Source organism: Salvelinus namaycush, chromosome 2, assembly GCF_016432855.1.
Source record: "Salvelinus namaycush isolate Seneca chromosome 2, SaNama_1.0, whole genome shotgun sequence".
Classification (NCBI taxonomy): Eukaryota; Metazoa; Chordata; class Actinopteri; order Salmoniformes; family Salmonidae; genus Salvelinus; species Salvelinus namaycush.
Genome location: NC_052308.1, coordinates 75,361,416 through 75,377,761, shown reverse-complemented (window position 1 = coordinate 75,377,761; position 16,346 = coordinate 75,361,416).

Genomic DNA, 16,346 nt, shown 5'->3' with positions numbered 1-16,346 from the left:
AGCATTTCACAGTAACCTTTTGATTCGATTTTCATTCTACTCTACAAACCCATTCAATTTACACGCCTCGTCAGCTGCATCAAAGTGGTACTGAAGGTTCCAGTGTTCTAGACTAGATCTCCCCCTACTGGCATCTCAACATTACTGCAGTGTTCTAGACTAGAGCTCCACCTACTGGCATCTCAACATTATTGCAGTGTTTTAGACTAGAGGTCTCCCTACTGGCATCTCAACATTACTGCAGTGTTCTAGACTAGAGGTCTCCCTACTGGCATCTCAACATTACTGCAGTGTTCTAGACTAGAGTTCTCCCTACTGGCATCTCAACATTACTGCAGTGTTCTAGACTAGACGTCTCCCTACTGGCATCTCAACATTACTGCAGTGTTCTAGACTAGAGCTCTCCCTACTGGCATCTCAACATTACTGCAGTGTTCTAGACTAGAGGTCTCCCTACTGGCATCTCAACATTACTGCAGCCTCCAGTCCTCATATTATGTCCTCATTCCTTTGGCAATAATATGAATAGAATTAATGTATAATGTTCCATTCATTCCAGCCAATACAATGAGTCCATCCTCCTATATATCCGCCCACCAGCCTCCTCTGTTGTACAGTACTTTTAGTAGCTTTAGCTAATGGATAATCCAATGAACATCACCATAGCCTCCTGTATTGACCGTGAAGTCTACTGTAGTAGTCTGCTGTCCATAAATTATGCAGTTTTGTCGACTCAACAATCCAAATCAATATACAGTCCTGTGTGCATATATTTTACCTATGGGTGGTCCTGGTAACCAAACCCATAACTCATGTCTCATGTTAATACTACTCCTAAACACATCCCACCACCACTGTGTCTCATGTTAATACTACTCCTAAACACAACCCTCCATCACTGTGTCTCATGTTTATACTACTCCTAAACACAACCCACCATCACTGTGTCTCATGTTAATACTACTCCTAAACACATCCCACCATCACTGTGTCTCATGTTAATACTACTCCTAAACACAACCCACCCTCACTGTGTCTCATGTTAATACTACTCCTAAACACAACCCACCATCACTGTGTCTCATGTTTATACTACTCCTAAACACAACCCTCCATCACTGTGTCTCATGTTTATACTACTCCTAAACACAACCCACCATCACTGTGTCTCATGTTAATACTACTCCTAAACACAACCCACCATCACTGTGTCTCATGTTAATACTACTCCTATACACAACCCTCCATCACTGTGTCTCATGTTTATACTACTCCTAAACACAACCCACCATCACTGTGTCTCATGTTAATACTACTCCTAAACACAACCCACCATCACTGTGTCTCATGTTAATACTACTCCTAAACACAACCCACCATCACTGTGTCTCATGTTAATACTACTCCTAAACACAACCCACCATCACTGTGTCTCATGTTAATACTACTCCTAAACACAACCCACCATCACTGTGTCTCATGTTAATACTACTCCTAAACACAACCCACCAGCACTGTGTCTCATGTTAATACTACTCCTAAACACAACCCACCATCACTGTGTCTCATGTTAATACTACTCCTAAACAACCCACCATCACTGTGTCTCATGTTAATACTACTCCTAAACACAACCCACCATCACTGTGTCTCATGTTAATACTACTCCTAAACACAACCCACCATCACTGTGTCTCATGTTAATACTACTCCTAAACACAACCCACCATCACTGTGTCTCATGTTAATACTACTCCTAAACACAACCCACTATCACTGTGTCTCATGTTAATACTACTCCTAAACACAACCCACCACCACTGTGTCTCATGTTAATACTACTCCTAAACACAACCCACCATCACTGTCTCATGTTAATACTACTCCTAAACACAACCACCATCACTGTCTCATGTTAATACTACTCCTAAACACAACCCACCATCACTGTGTCTCATGTTAATACTACTCCTAAACACAACCCACCATCACTGTGTCTCATGTTAATACTACTCCTAAACACAACCCACCATCACTGTGTCTCATGTTAACACTACTCCTAAACACAACCCACCATCACTGTGTCTCATGTTAATACTACTCCTAAACACAACCCACCATCACTGTGTCTCATGATAATACTACTCCTAAACACAATCCACCATCACTGTGTCTCATGTTAATACTACTCCTAAACACAACCCACCATCACTGTGTCTCATGTTAATACTACTCCTAAACACAATCCACCATCACTGTGTCTCATGTTAATACTACTCCTAAACACAACCCACCATCACTGTGTCTCATGTTAATACTACTCCTAAACACAACCCACCATCACTGTGTCTCATGATAATACTACTCCTAAACACAATCCACCATCACTGTGTCTCATGTTAATACTACTCCTAAACACAACCCACCATCACTGTGTCTCATGTTAATACTACTCCTAAACACAATCCACCATCACTGTGTCTCATGTTAATACTACTCCTAAACACAACCCACCATCACTGTGTCTCATGTTAATACTACTCCTAAACACAACCCACCATCACTGTGTCTCAGGTTTATATTCACCCTAAAGCTTTTACGAAGAATACATTCAATCACTCAAACTTATTGCCATTTTCAAAATGTCTCCACAACAATCTGTTGCTCTCAGAGCTCTTAAAATAGCATGCACACGTCTTTATGTGAAACCACATGTACAACGTACATCCTGTCTTTTGTAGCACACAATATAGCTCAGTATTTGTCAAGGGTGCCAATAACTTGGTCGTGACTGTATATGTCACATTCAGATGAATATGTAAAAATACATTTATACTCACACACACACACACACACAAACAGACACACCACACACACACAGTTATACTTGACCCTGTTATACTTTGACAGTGAACATGACCCTATTGAATGGAGATCTGGGTATTACTGGCAAACTCTACTGCTCATGTTTTAAACATGTACATGAATAAACTATACTAAACTAAACACATGAAACCACAGTCCAGGGTCCGTATTCACAAAGTGTATCAGAGTAGGAGAGCTGATCTGAGATCAGTTTAGCCTTTTAGATCATAATTATACGGACCGTCTGAGACACTTTATGAAAACAGGCCCTGATGTAACAACCAAAACACAGTTCAAAATTAACCAACAAGAACAAAGATACAGTAAGTCATTGATGTTTGGCTAAAAACATCAAAACAAAAACTATATTTCAAGATATCGTCAAATTTACTTACAGAGTGAAGTGAAGGGGAGAGGTCTTGTACAGTTAGTCAACGTACTGTCACTGTGTGGAAACAAGAAGTAGTCTACTGTAAGTGTTAGTAGAAGCAGGCGTAGTCTAAGTGTGAGTTCTGTGGTTGACACATTTTAAAAGTAGTCTAGTCAGTGCATTAACATGCAGCAACAGCATGTCACATAAGGGATGTTACTGTATCTAAATAGAAAATGGTCTAAAGTCATCATACTGTAGTTACATTTCTTTATTTGAGGAGTGGACCTACATGTTTTACAAGAGGCAAAATGTGACCCATTCCCATCACTCCTCACCAGCTGGTACTGAAGGTTCCAGAACAGATGAAAGGGGAGTGTCTTTGGTTCCAGTGTTCTAGACTAGAGCTCTCCCTACTGACATCTCAACATTACTGCAGCTTCCAGGCTTCATATGTCCCTACTAGTCCGATGAAAATATACAAAATAGAAGGTAGAAAATGTCAAATATATACATTATATACCTATAATAAAACAGTCAGGCACGTAAACGTAATGTGTTATTGGGACTTATGTTGAACTGGCATTTGAATTGAGTGAACTAGTGATCTCAACTAGCTTGTTAGCTACATGAAGCTGCTGTTATTCAGCGATAAACAAGTATTTTTGTGCATCACACAGCTACTCTGAATGGACTGGATTGTGAACAATATGATGTGCTGCCACTGAATAACAGCAAGACCCCATAGTTAACTTTTAGCTATCAACATTAGCTAGCTACAAACAACAGACAACAGTGTCATGTCATTATGCCAAGGCCAAGGCAAGCTGCTCTGAGTTTCCAGTGTGTTCTTGTGTGATAGAGATGTCTTCAGCTCACTGATCTTCTGAACAACGGACCCAAAGTGAACCCTGACATGCATATAACTAAGTCTGTCTGTCTGTCTGGGATTATTGTGTCCTATTGTGTCTGACTGATGCGTGTTTTTTGAAAATGACAATGAATAATATTTCATGTAATTGGTTATTGCTTCTTTATTGTTATTGTATAGTGTGATTTTTAATATATATTTTTGTTGCATTTTTATAATAAAAAAATATTTTCTTCCATAAAAAACTGCATTGTTGGTTAAGTGCTTGTCAGTAAGAGTTTCACAGTAAGGTCAAATACACGTGTTGTAATCGGCGCATGTGACATACAATTTGATTTGTGTGTTTAGGTGCTGGACATTGCTCCCTCTGACACTGGGTTTCTGAACATCTAAAAGTCTGAGCCGTTTGGGGGGTTCTACTAGCTGACATATGGAATTGTTTTAAGGTGGTCATACCATGGATCATTTAGATATTTGATTTTGAATTTTAGTACCCCTTTAGGTAAAACAATTAAATACTTAAAAATGAATTGATCAAATACTGAATTTGTCCTTTACTGCTAGAGCCCATATAAACACATTCAATAACACTTTCATAAATGGCAAAATATAGACAGTGAAAAAATGTATAATAGGAACTAAGGTTTTGAAGTGACTGTCCTCTATCTAGGAGATATAACAAAGCTCAGGAAATATTTGTGTTTTTTGGAGACATACACTAAGTATGTGAACACCCCTTCAAATGAGTGGATTAGGCTATTTCAGCTGTTGCTGACAGGTGTATGAAATCGAGCACACAGCCATGCAATCTCCATAAACAAACATTGGGATTATAATGGAGATACTGAAGAGCTCAGTGACTTTCAATGTGGCACCGTCATAGAATGCCACCTTTACAACAAGTCAGTTCATCACATTTCTTCAGTGCTAGAGCTGCCCCGGTCAACTGTAAGTGCTGTTATTGTGAAGTGGAAACGAATAGGAAAACAACAGCTCTGCCTCGAAGTGGTAGAAGTTCACAGAACAGGCCGTGTGCTGAAGCGCGTAGCAATTGTCTGTCCTCGGTTGCAACACTCACTTCAGAGTTCCAAACTGCCTCTGGAAGTAACTTCAGCACAATAACTGTTAGTCCGGCCCTTCAGGGAATGGGTTTCCATGGCCGAGCAGCCACACTCAAGCCTAAGACCACCATGTTCAATGCAAAGCATCAGCTACAGTGGTGAAAAGCTTGCAGACATTGGAATCCGGAGCAGTGGAAATGTGTTCTCTGGATTGATGAATCACGCATCACCATCTGGCAGTTCTCTAGTTGCGCCGAGATTGGCTCAGTGTTCTGTCGCTCATGGGGACACTACTTCACCACAAAATCTACAGGGAGATCTCTAAAATTCAAGCCCCTTGGGTGCTGCCATAGATTTACATTAGAAGTGCCCATCCAAGTTGGCTGAAGGTCATTGGCCACAGATAAAATGGTGTCAAATCACATTATATCTACCGTCGCTTTGATTTGACTGATCATGTCAACATCATACCTTCAAATTTTAGCTAGCAAGCATCGGCCAATGGACATGAACATTACACAACAAGTTGGAAATCACAAATTCAACTATGAGTGGTTTGAAAGGAATCAGTGGAAAACTGCAAGCGTTGCAAAGCAGTAACCAGCCTGCTATTGAGTGGAGTGGGAGTGTGGTCCACTAATAATGGGACTAATAAGCGTAGTCCCAAAAGTACAATGCAACCAATAGCACATTCCCAAAAGTACAAACTCCTAAAGTTTAAGCTAAATAATTGAAAGCACATCTCACATAGTTGAAGGCATTTAGACAGCATTATGTTTCATCCCACCACTCACCTGGAGCCTCTCCAAGGCGCGAGCGGCCATGTTGGCATTCTTGAAGTTGACAAAGGCACATAATCTCATGCAGAACAGTGATACTCCATCTCCCCACACCTACAGTAAAGAACATTGAATTTGAATGTACAATAATGATGATTCTCATTCCATATCAGCAGACAGAGATACATGTAATAGTATTAGAATGGTATACCGGCGGCCATTTTGAGTGAACCATTTAAAGTGTTAATGTTATGTTACTTGATGATTATCACACCATGTCGGAAACTAAGTAAGTCACAGCAAGATAAGCCAAACAGTGGATATGCAGGTAGTCTAGCGGTTATGAGTTTTGGGCCCGTAACAAAAAGGTTGCTGGATCAAATCCCTGAGCCAAATAGGTGAAAAACTGCACTTGAGCAAGGCACTTAACCCTACTTTCTCCTGTACGTCACTCTGGATAAGAGCGGCTGTTAAATGACTAATAATATGTAGTTAGAGATGCAGATACAGAACTAAAACAGATGGGCGTGGTGGTCATACGTTTTGAAGAAGTCCCATATGTGTTTCTCAGTGAGGTCCATGGTGACGTTCCCCACCCAGAGAGAGGGACAGGGGGACCTGAGGATGAGAGTAGAGGGAGGGAAGGACCATGGTCAGAATAAATCCATTAAAGCAACCTTATAACAACACATTACGGTTCTAAATGGCCCATAGGGCTCCGGTTGAAAGTAGTGCACTATATAGGAATATGGTTCTATTTTGGACTGTCTATAGAACCTATAAACATAGGTATGTATACTCACAATAAATTATGTAAAATTTAGATGTGGAATAACCAAACAACAGAGTGGAGTTGGTCTCAGTGAACCAAACTGGTCTGTAATAATGAGATAACCTTGTCTGAGACCTGGAGAATCATTTTAGCTCTCAGGGCTAATGCCTAGACTTTAGTGGGCTAGCATGGTCCAGAGTCGCACTAACAACCCAGGTATGATACCCAGAGTTAAAAATACTCACCCAATAGAGTCCCGAGGGGAGGACAGGTCCACCACTGGAGTCCTGAGAGGAGAGGTCCACCCCTGGAATCCTGAGGGGAGGAGAGGTCCACCACTGGAATCCTGAGGGGAGGAGAGGTCCACCACTGGAGTCCTGAGGGGAGGAGAGGTCCACCACTGGAGTCCTGAGAGGAGGAGAGGTCCACCACTGGAGTCCTGAGGGGAGGAGAGGTCCACCACTGGAGTCCTGAGGGGAGGAGAGGTCCACCACTGGAGTCCTGAGGGGAGGAGAGGTCCACCACTGGAGTCCTGAGGGGAGGAGAGATCCACCACTGGAGTCCTGAGGGGAGGAGAGATCCACCACTGGAGTCCTGAGGGGTGGAGAGATCCACCACTGTAATCCTGAGGGGAGGAGAGGTCCACCACTGGAGTCCTGAGGGGAGGAGAGGTCCACCACTGGAATCCTGAGGGGAGGAGAGGTCCACCACTGGAGTCCTGAGGGGAGGAGAGGTCCACCACTGGAGTCCTGAGAGGAGAAGAGGTCCACCACTGGAGTCCTGAAGGGAGGAGAGGTCCACCACTGGAGTCCAGAGGGGAGGAGAGGTCCACCACTAGAATCCTGAGTTAAGGAGAGGTCCTCCCCTCAGGCAACATTGTAGCTGAACCTCACAATACATCAATGTTAGATGTATAGCATGTATTTCTTTATTGTCGTAGTATTTTGATTAAATCAGAAATCAAACTCCTCTAATAATGGCTATGCTCCCTGTGGTGGGGTCTGGTAGTGCAGTCTGTATATACAATGCCCCCCGTGGTAGAGTCTGGTAGTGTAGTCTGTCTATATATTGTCACCTGTGGTTGGGTCTGGTAGTGCAGTCTGACTATACTATGCTCCCCGTGGTGGGGTCTGGTGGTGTGCAGCCTGTCTATACTTTGCCCCCTGTGGTGGGGTCTGGTAGTGCAGCCTGTCTATACTATGGCGGGGAGATGGAGAGACAGACAGTCAGACACACAGACACACAAACACATTTAAGGTGAGGGAGGAAGCAAATTTTTTATGAGTATGGCCTTATTTCTATCACAGCATTTTGGATGACTGTCTTTCATTTTCCAGTCAACCAGCTCAATGTAACATCAATATATTTAAGCTACTACATGTCATGATACTCTAGTGTTCCCTATAGCCATCATGAGGTTCTTACAACCTAGCCTATGAATGAAAGGTTACAACGTAGGTGCACAGGTCGAGAGAAACATTTGAGTTATCAAGGTGACAGACAGTGACACATTCAATACCGCCTTGCACACTCTGGCCTGCATCTAGCTGATCAATGGTGTAATAATTAGTCCAACATATGCAAAGGAGAGTTTCTCTTGGACAAATTCAGGTATGTTTATCCCATTTTGTTCCGTTTGCTTTTGTTTAAAAAAACGTTTTTCAACAGAATCGGTGGAATGAATACACCTCTGATCACATTCAAACACAGTTCACTTTCAAAGCAGACACATACAAACAGCATGATCACGTTGCCCATTGTAGAATTCCTTCTCGCATCTCTGCACTATACTCCTCTCACCTTTTCCCTTCACTTGTGGACTTCAGTGCACAACACATCAGCTGTCTGTGAGCAGGAGAAAAAACCTTTCCAAGCCAAACCTTCATATCATGACTGCTAACGCTACCCACAGCCTACATCATTGTTACCATATTAGCTAACGTATTGTCAACATAGCTACGAGAACTAATGCTTTAGTTAACATGCTACAATCATGCAGAACAGTGTACAGTCAGCAAGCAGTTTAGCAGTTACACTGCTAGCAGTTACACGTGGCAATAAATTAATAAAACCAAAAGCTTACCTTGACTTGGAAGAGTTCCAGTGTTGGATAGCCGTAGCCAACTAGCGAACATACCATCCCTCTCTGTTTGAGACGGTTGTTTGAGTAACTAAACTAGCTAGCTGCATTAGATGCTGGCTAAGTAAGTGAAAGTGAAAGCAAAACAAATACAACAAAATAGAGTTTGCTAGCTCTCTCCCACTCTCTCTTGCTTCTCCTTAATTTTTAAAGAAATTAATTTGTTCAAAACTGTTCAACTATTGTCTTTCTCTTTGAGTCAATTACTCACCACATGTTATGCACTATAGTGCTAGCTGGCTGTAGTTTATGCTTTCAGAACTAGATAAAATATCTGACACTTTGATTTGCCGGACAACATGTTCATGCTGCAAGAGCTCTGATAGGTTGGAGGACGTCCTCCGGAAGTTGTCATAATTATTGTGTAAGTCTATGGGAGGGGTTAAGAACCATGAGCCCGCTAGGTTTTGTATTGAAGTCATTGTACCCACAGGAGGACGAAAACTAGCTGTCCTCCGGCTACACCATGGTGCTACCCTACAGAGTGCTGTTGAGGCGACTGTAGACCTAAAACAGCTGTTTTAGTGATAATAAATACTGGCCGTGCTTCTACAGCTGAATACCCTTCACTGGAGGAGACAACAAAGGGTTAAACTAGGGTCATTTCAGTGAAATAATAATTTGGAGGTTAATAAGACAACTAAGTAACACTGCCTCTGTGTTTGAGTAATCAACTCGTCATCAAGATTTGATTATTTGAATCAGCTGTGTAGTGCTTGGGCAAAAACCAAAACTTTCACCCCTTGGGGTCCCCAGGACTGAGTTGAGGAAACGCTGGCCTCGCCACTCATGGTTAAATTATTCAATGTCGCCATCATGTGGCTAATAGGCAGAAATACAAGAAACAAGAGCAGAGTGGAAATAGTTATGAATCAATGTATTATTAGTTGATCAAATAATCAATGTATTTGTCTTAAATGTTGATCTTATTTACAACATGATGCTTATACTGTATTGACACTAAAACACACTGTAAAAACTGCAAAGGTAAACATGTATTTAACGTATATAAAATACGTACAAATGAAAAATGTGATGACAAAACAAGTGATATCATGACACAGAACAATATAGCATTATGTAATATACAATTATAATTAAGATAAAATGTAAAAAACTGCAAATGTTTAAATGTATGTAATGTACTGATTACATTTAAAAAATAAAAAATAAATATATCGTATGACATAATATTAATCATATATCGTATTACATAATATATCGTATTACATAATATGTGGAATAATGTCTGACAGCAATACAAAGTTAAACATCATTAAACACATCAGGAGAAACTATATTAAAAAGCTTTTAGCAATATTATCCATATTAGTTGCAGAGGAAAGTAAGACTATTAATGTTATAAATCCCTAAATGGCAAAATTCAATAGAAAAATATCAGAAATATAATCTTAAGCTATGTCTAGTAAACAGATTAGTACACAAGAAAAAATATGGAAATGAAAAATCCCATTGAAAAAAAAAGCAGAAGCATAACCCATCCCATTTATCATCAATATACATAGTTATCATAATAATAAAATCTAAAATATATTCCAGATTTTACTCAAAAGCTAAAGATCATGGTCTGGAAAACCATCTAGAAATGATAGCAAGAGAATAGAGGTGTGAGGCCTATTTTTGGATTGGAACTGTAGCTCTTCAGTCCAGCTTCTGTGGTGGTTCTCTTCAGTGCAGGTTCTGTGGTGGTTCTCTTCAGTCCAGCTTCTGTGGTGGTTCTCTTCAGTCCAGGTTCTGTGGTGATTCTCTTCAGTGCAGGTTCTGTGGTGGTTCTCTTCAGTCCATGTTCTGTGGTGGTTCTTTTCAGTCCAGGTTCTGTGGTGGTTCTCTTCAGTCCATGTTCTGTGGTGGTTCTCTTCAGTCCAGGTTCTGTGGTGGTTCTCTTCAGTGCAGGTTCTGTGGTGGTTCTCTTCAGTCCAGGTTCTGTGGTGGTTCTCTTCAGTGGGAGGGTCCCCTCACATTCTGAAAGAAGACATACTGAACTAGCAATTTACACTCCCACTAAAATGTTTATGGACACACACACACACACACACACACACACACACACACACACACACACACACACACACACACACACACACACACACACACACACACACACACACACACACACTTACTGCCAGGGTGTCATACTCTGGTGACCTGGTCTTCATGTTCAGAGGTGAGTACATGTCACTTCTGGGGTCACTGGTAGGGTCAGGATGGACACTCTGTGGACAGAAAGAGGGAGAGAGAGAGAGAGGGAAATATATAGAGAGAGAGGGAGGGAGAGAGAGAGGGAGAGGAAGATATAGAGAAAGAGAGAGTGGGAGAGAAGGAGAGAGAGGGAGGGAGAGAGGAAATGCATGTGTTCATTGAAACACTAGTCTTTCCATCATTTTCTCTAAACACATTCAAGTATAAAACACAAACACACTCACAAACAATCAAAATGAATGATAAGAGACTTACTGCCAGAGTGTCATAGTCAGGGGACATGGTCCTCATCTTCAGACCTGTGTACGTGTCACAGTTACAGTCAGGACGGACACTCTGTGGAGAGAGAGAGGTAACAATGAAAATAGTATGAAAGAGACTGTCTTGACACAGTAAATGAATGAAAATGGAGTTGTAACTCAGGGTTTCCCAAACTCGGAGCTGGGGCCCCCCCTGGGTGCACGTTTTGTTTTTTGCCCTAGCACTACAGGGGGGGGGGGGGGGGGGGGGGGGGGTCCTGGTGTAAATGATAACTGATAGAATCACCTGTGTGTCTGTTGTGGCATCACTTCCTCCTGTGAACCTCCTGTAAAGAGGGACAGAGTGAGTTCTGCTCTCTACTGACCTCTAGTGGAAGTTGATATGTTACTAATACAGTTTAGCAGTTAAGGGATTAGGGCCAATAAATACATTTATGAATGAATGAAGTTAATAACAAATCAGAGGTCTAAGGTGAAAAAATTATACAAATATCAATGTTCCCTTCTTCACTCACCTGAACCACATGAGTCCAGAGAGACAGAGGATGAGAACCAGAACAACCACTATGATTCCTACAGCTGCAGTCACAACTGAGGACTGTTTCCCTAAAAGAGCAAATGGATGATATGAGAACATGTTATTATGAAGTGAAAATTAATATACAGCAATACAGGAAGTTAATGCAATACTTGTATGTAGAAGCCTATGTATTGTTATAAACCGAAGTGTAATAAGGTAAACCATGAGAAGATTACCTTGAAACATAATTTCTTATTGAACATCATTTTGTATTGAAGTTTTGGAGATGGAACTTTACCTGCTACAATGATCATCAGAGTGGTAGAGTTCATAGATCCTCTTCCATTCTGGGCCTCACAGTAATATTCTCCTCTGTCCTCAGAGCTGATGTTAGTGATGCTGTAACTCTGTCCTGATGCTTTTGGTGAGGTTACGTTCTTCTTGTACCAGGTGTACTTGTCCACAGGTGGGTTGGCATCACTGCTGCAGGTCAGAGTCACTGAACTGCCCTCCACTATTTCACCAGAGGGACTGACTGACACTGAGGTGTTCTTTGGTCCATCTGATGTAAAAGACAGTGGATTTTAAAATAGTACAAATTAGATCAGGTAAAAATATTACACAAAATTTACACAAATGTACTTTTCCACACAATGACTTTTAGATCCATCCTCTTATTGAAGATGATCAATTCAAATATCATGTGGAGCCAATATCTGTCACTACAATGTTAATATACCAAACTAAAGATTTAAACCCCTTGTACTTACATGTGACAGTGAGAGTCTCTTCAGCAGAGGGGAGATCCTCATGGCCTTCTACAGCACAGGAGTATCTGCCTGCATCGTCACTGCTGACTGAGAATAGGATATAGACAGGAGAGGAGGTGTTGCTGTTTGTTATAGGCTGTCCATTCTTATACCAACTGTAGGCTGTGTTGGGGTCCAGTGTACATTTGGTTCTACATGTCAGTGTGACATTCTCCCTCTCTGACACAGATGTAGGATCCATCTCCAACACAACATCTAGAGTAAAATGAACAAATCATTATTATCCTCCTATATATGTCCTCTTATGTGAAATACTACACTTGGTATTTTTCCATCACATACCACTACGGTGTCTGTATGACTTCCCTTAATAAGGTAATTACATTAATAGATGTGAGATGAGTGACAGATTACCTGTGACAGTCAGGGAGACAGGTGAGCCAGAAAACTTTCCTCCAGATGTTATGAATCTGAACCTGTACACAGCAGAGTCACTCAATCTCAGGTCTGTGATTCTCAGGGTACAGTTACTCTCCTTATCCCCAAGGTACTCTATATGACCCTCATACCCTGGCACTGAGCTCAGATCTTCAGTGTCCATACCAGACCATTTAGTAAACCAGAAAGCTTGTTTGATCTCATGGTAACTGGGATATGTGTAAGAGCAGGATATGTCCACTGTTGACCCCTTCAAGGTACAGATACTCTGATGGGTGTAAGTGACACTCCAACACTTCTGACCTGAAATACAAGAAGACAATATAACACCGTATATAAATCTTCCATTACAATATCTACCGATATACACTGATGTTGTTTATAAAGTACAAAAACAAACAAGTTTAACAGTTTACATTTGTGACAACCATCATTATTAAATAATGATCAATATTCATTGATTATTTGATAAAGGTCTCACGACCTGAACAAAATTGTGTTTATATGAAATGTGTATAAAAAAAGTCCACACTTACACACTGCAGGAGAGTGGAGATCCTCATGGCCTTTTACAACACAGGAGTAACTGTCTTCATAGTTACTGGAGACTGGGTCTTTGTACTGGGGGGAGGTGCTCTCATCTAGATGTTGTCCGTTCTTGTACCAGATGTAGGTGGGGATGGGGTTGTCAGTCAGAGTACAGGTGGTGCTACAGGTCAGTGTCTTATCCTGATGTCCACCAGTCACCTTCACCTGAAGACCTGGAGAAAAAACAATATCACTGTAAATCCCTTTATCACTGACTTATCACTCTAATACAAAGATGGAAGAAATCCTATGTTATACAGATGTAAATACAAAGAAAGAGAATTTTCCTGAACAAATTGGAATCCAACAGTTTAACTATATTGAATGTAACTTTACCTGTGACAGACAGAGTGACTCCAGGACTGCCAGTATATGTCCCTCCTTCCTGATCTGTTAATAGTCTGAACCAGTACGTAGCTGAGTCTCTCTCTCTCAGGTCTGTGATTGTCATGGTGCAGTCTTTCTTCTTAGCCCCATGATACTCCAGACGACCTGCATACTCTGGGTCCTGACCTAGATCTTTAGGTTCTACACCAGTCCCCCATTTAGTGAACCAGTAGGTTGATGTGACTGTACCACTGGGATATGTGTAAGAGCAGGAGAGATCCACTGTTGACCCCTTCAAGGCACAGATACTCTGAGTGGTGTAAGTCACACTCCAGCCATCCTGACCCAGTACTACTGAAACACACAGTCACACATCACAACATTTATTAAATGAAAGTTATTCCAAAATGGCTTTAACTAACAAGATGGTTTGTCCACACTTTGTTGCCATAGTTACTGAGTTGGGTGTGAATGGAAACAACAGATAAGCATCGCTCAATGAGGAGTGAAAAATCTCTATTTCACTTTATAAAGTTACTCCAAACAGACCAGCAGAATAACATTATGACATTATTAACATTTTAGAAATGTCTGTACATTGAAAAACAGGGCAACTTAAACAGTTATTTGGGCCATCTGGATAACAAAGTGAAAGTTAGCCTTCTCATTATGAAATGGTGGAAGTATTTTGAACTGTGAAATCAACAACCATTAATCTAAATGAAATGTTAGCCCTATTTCATGTCTGTTTCACTAAACATCAACACTGACCAGTGATGTATTGGATGATTTTGACAGACTTTAAAAGTGTATTAGTCACACTCACACACTGCAGGAGAATTGATGCCGTTTACAGCACAGTAGAATCTGTCTTCAGTTTTTAAGTACACTGAGTATGAGTGGGAGGAGGCCCCTTGTACAATCTTACTGTTCCTGTACCAGATGTAGGTGGGGTTACCAGTCAGAGTACAGGTGGTGCTACAGGTCAGTGTCATTGACAACCATGTAGTGGTCACCTTCACCTGCAGGTCTGGAGTAGATAACAACATTAAACATTAAACATTAAAAATGTTGTCTATTTGAAATGAGGCAGGAGTGGACATTCTCAAATCATCAATTCAGACATTCCTATTACACCATACATTCATATTAATTATATTATTTCAATACAAATCAAGACAATTTTCCAGAACCAATTAACCAGATTAGCATTATATATAATGTCACTGTACCTGTAACAGACAAAGTAACTCCAGGGCTACCAAAAAATTTCCCTCCGGTCTGATCTGTTATATATCTGAACATGTACGTAGCTGAGTCACTCTCTCTCAGGTTTGTGATTGTCAGGGTGTGTCCATTCGTCTTATCACTACGGTACGTCACACGACCTTTGTAGTCTGGGTCATCTAACAGACTCACATAATTCTCCACATTATACATTTTAGTGAACCACAAGGTTGTTGTGAGTATGTAACCACTGGGATATGTGTAAGAGCAGGTCATCTCCACTGTTGACCCCTTCAAGGTACAGATACTCTGAGTGGTGTATGTAACACTCCAGCCATACTGACCCAGTACCACTGAAACACAGTTAGGCATCACAACGACGTTACATTAAGTTCAAGGTCTTTTGACCCACACTAACACTTTGTTCCATAGTTGCTGAGTTGAGACATAGATACTCTTTGGTTGAGTGTGAATGGAAACCACAGAAAAGCATCACGCAGTGAGGTGTGAAAGAAAACTGTTTCAAGTGGAGCAGAGACGGCAAATGTGTCGACTGTAGAACATAAAAATGGTTATGCTTTTAGAAGTATCTGCAGTTTGACAAACCGGGCAACTAAAAGATAAGAATGAGACCATACCTGCCACAGACCAGAGAAAGACCACCAACACACTTCCTGCTGTTCTCAAGGACATTGTTGCATCTCCCACCCTGCAGTCTCAGAAACATAAACAACAACTCACTCTATAGCTGGTGAATAACTCCACCTGATACATTGAAGTAGAAACTGTAAATGGGGTACAGGGCCTCATTACTGAAAATGAACCAGGCTCATATTGTGTTGTGTTGTATTGTGCTACATGGTTGTCTATGTGAATACTGTCTGTCTGTAAGTCTATTGCACTATGTATGTAATGTGTGTGATGTGTTGCATGTCTGTCTACGTCTGTCTATTTAAACTGACATGAAGTAGGATACAAAAATAAATTCCTAATATATACAATAGTCATCATCATCATTATAAACAACAACAACAACAACAACAACAACAATCACTTATTGAACAGATGTGTAGAACTGTAAACACATATTTCTATATTGATTGTTCTGAAGCTGTTTTATTCTCAGAACCCCAAATAT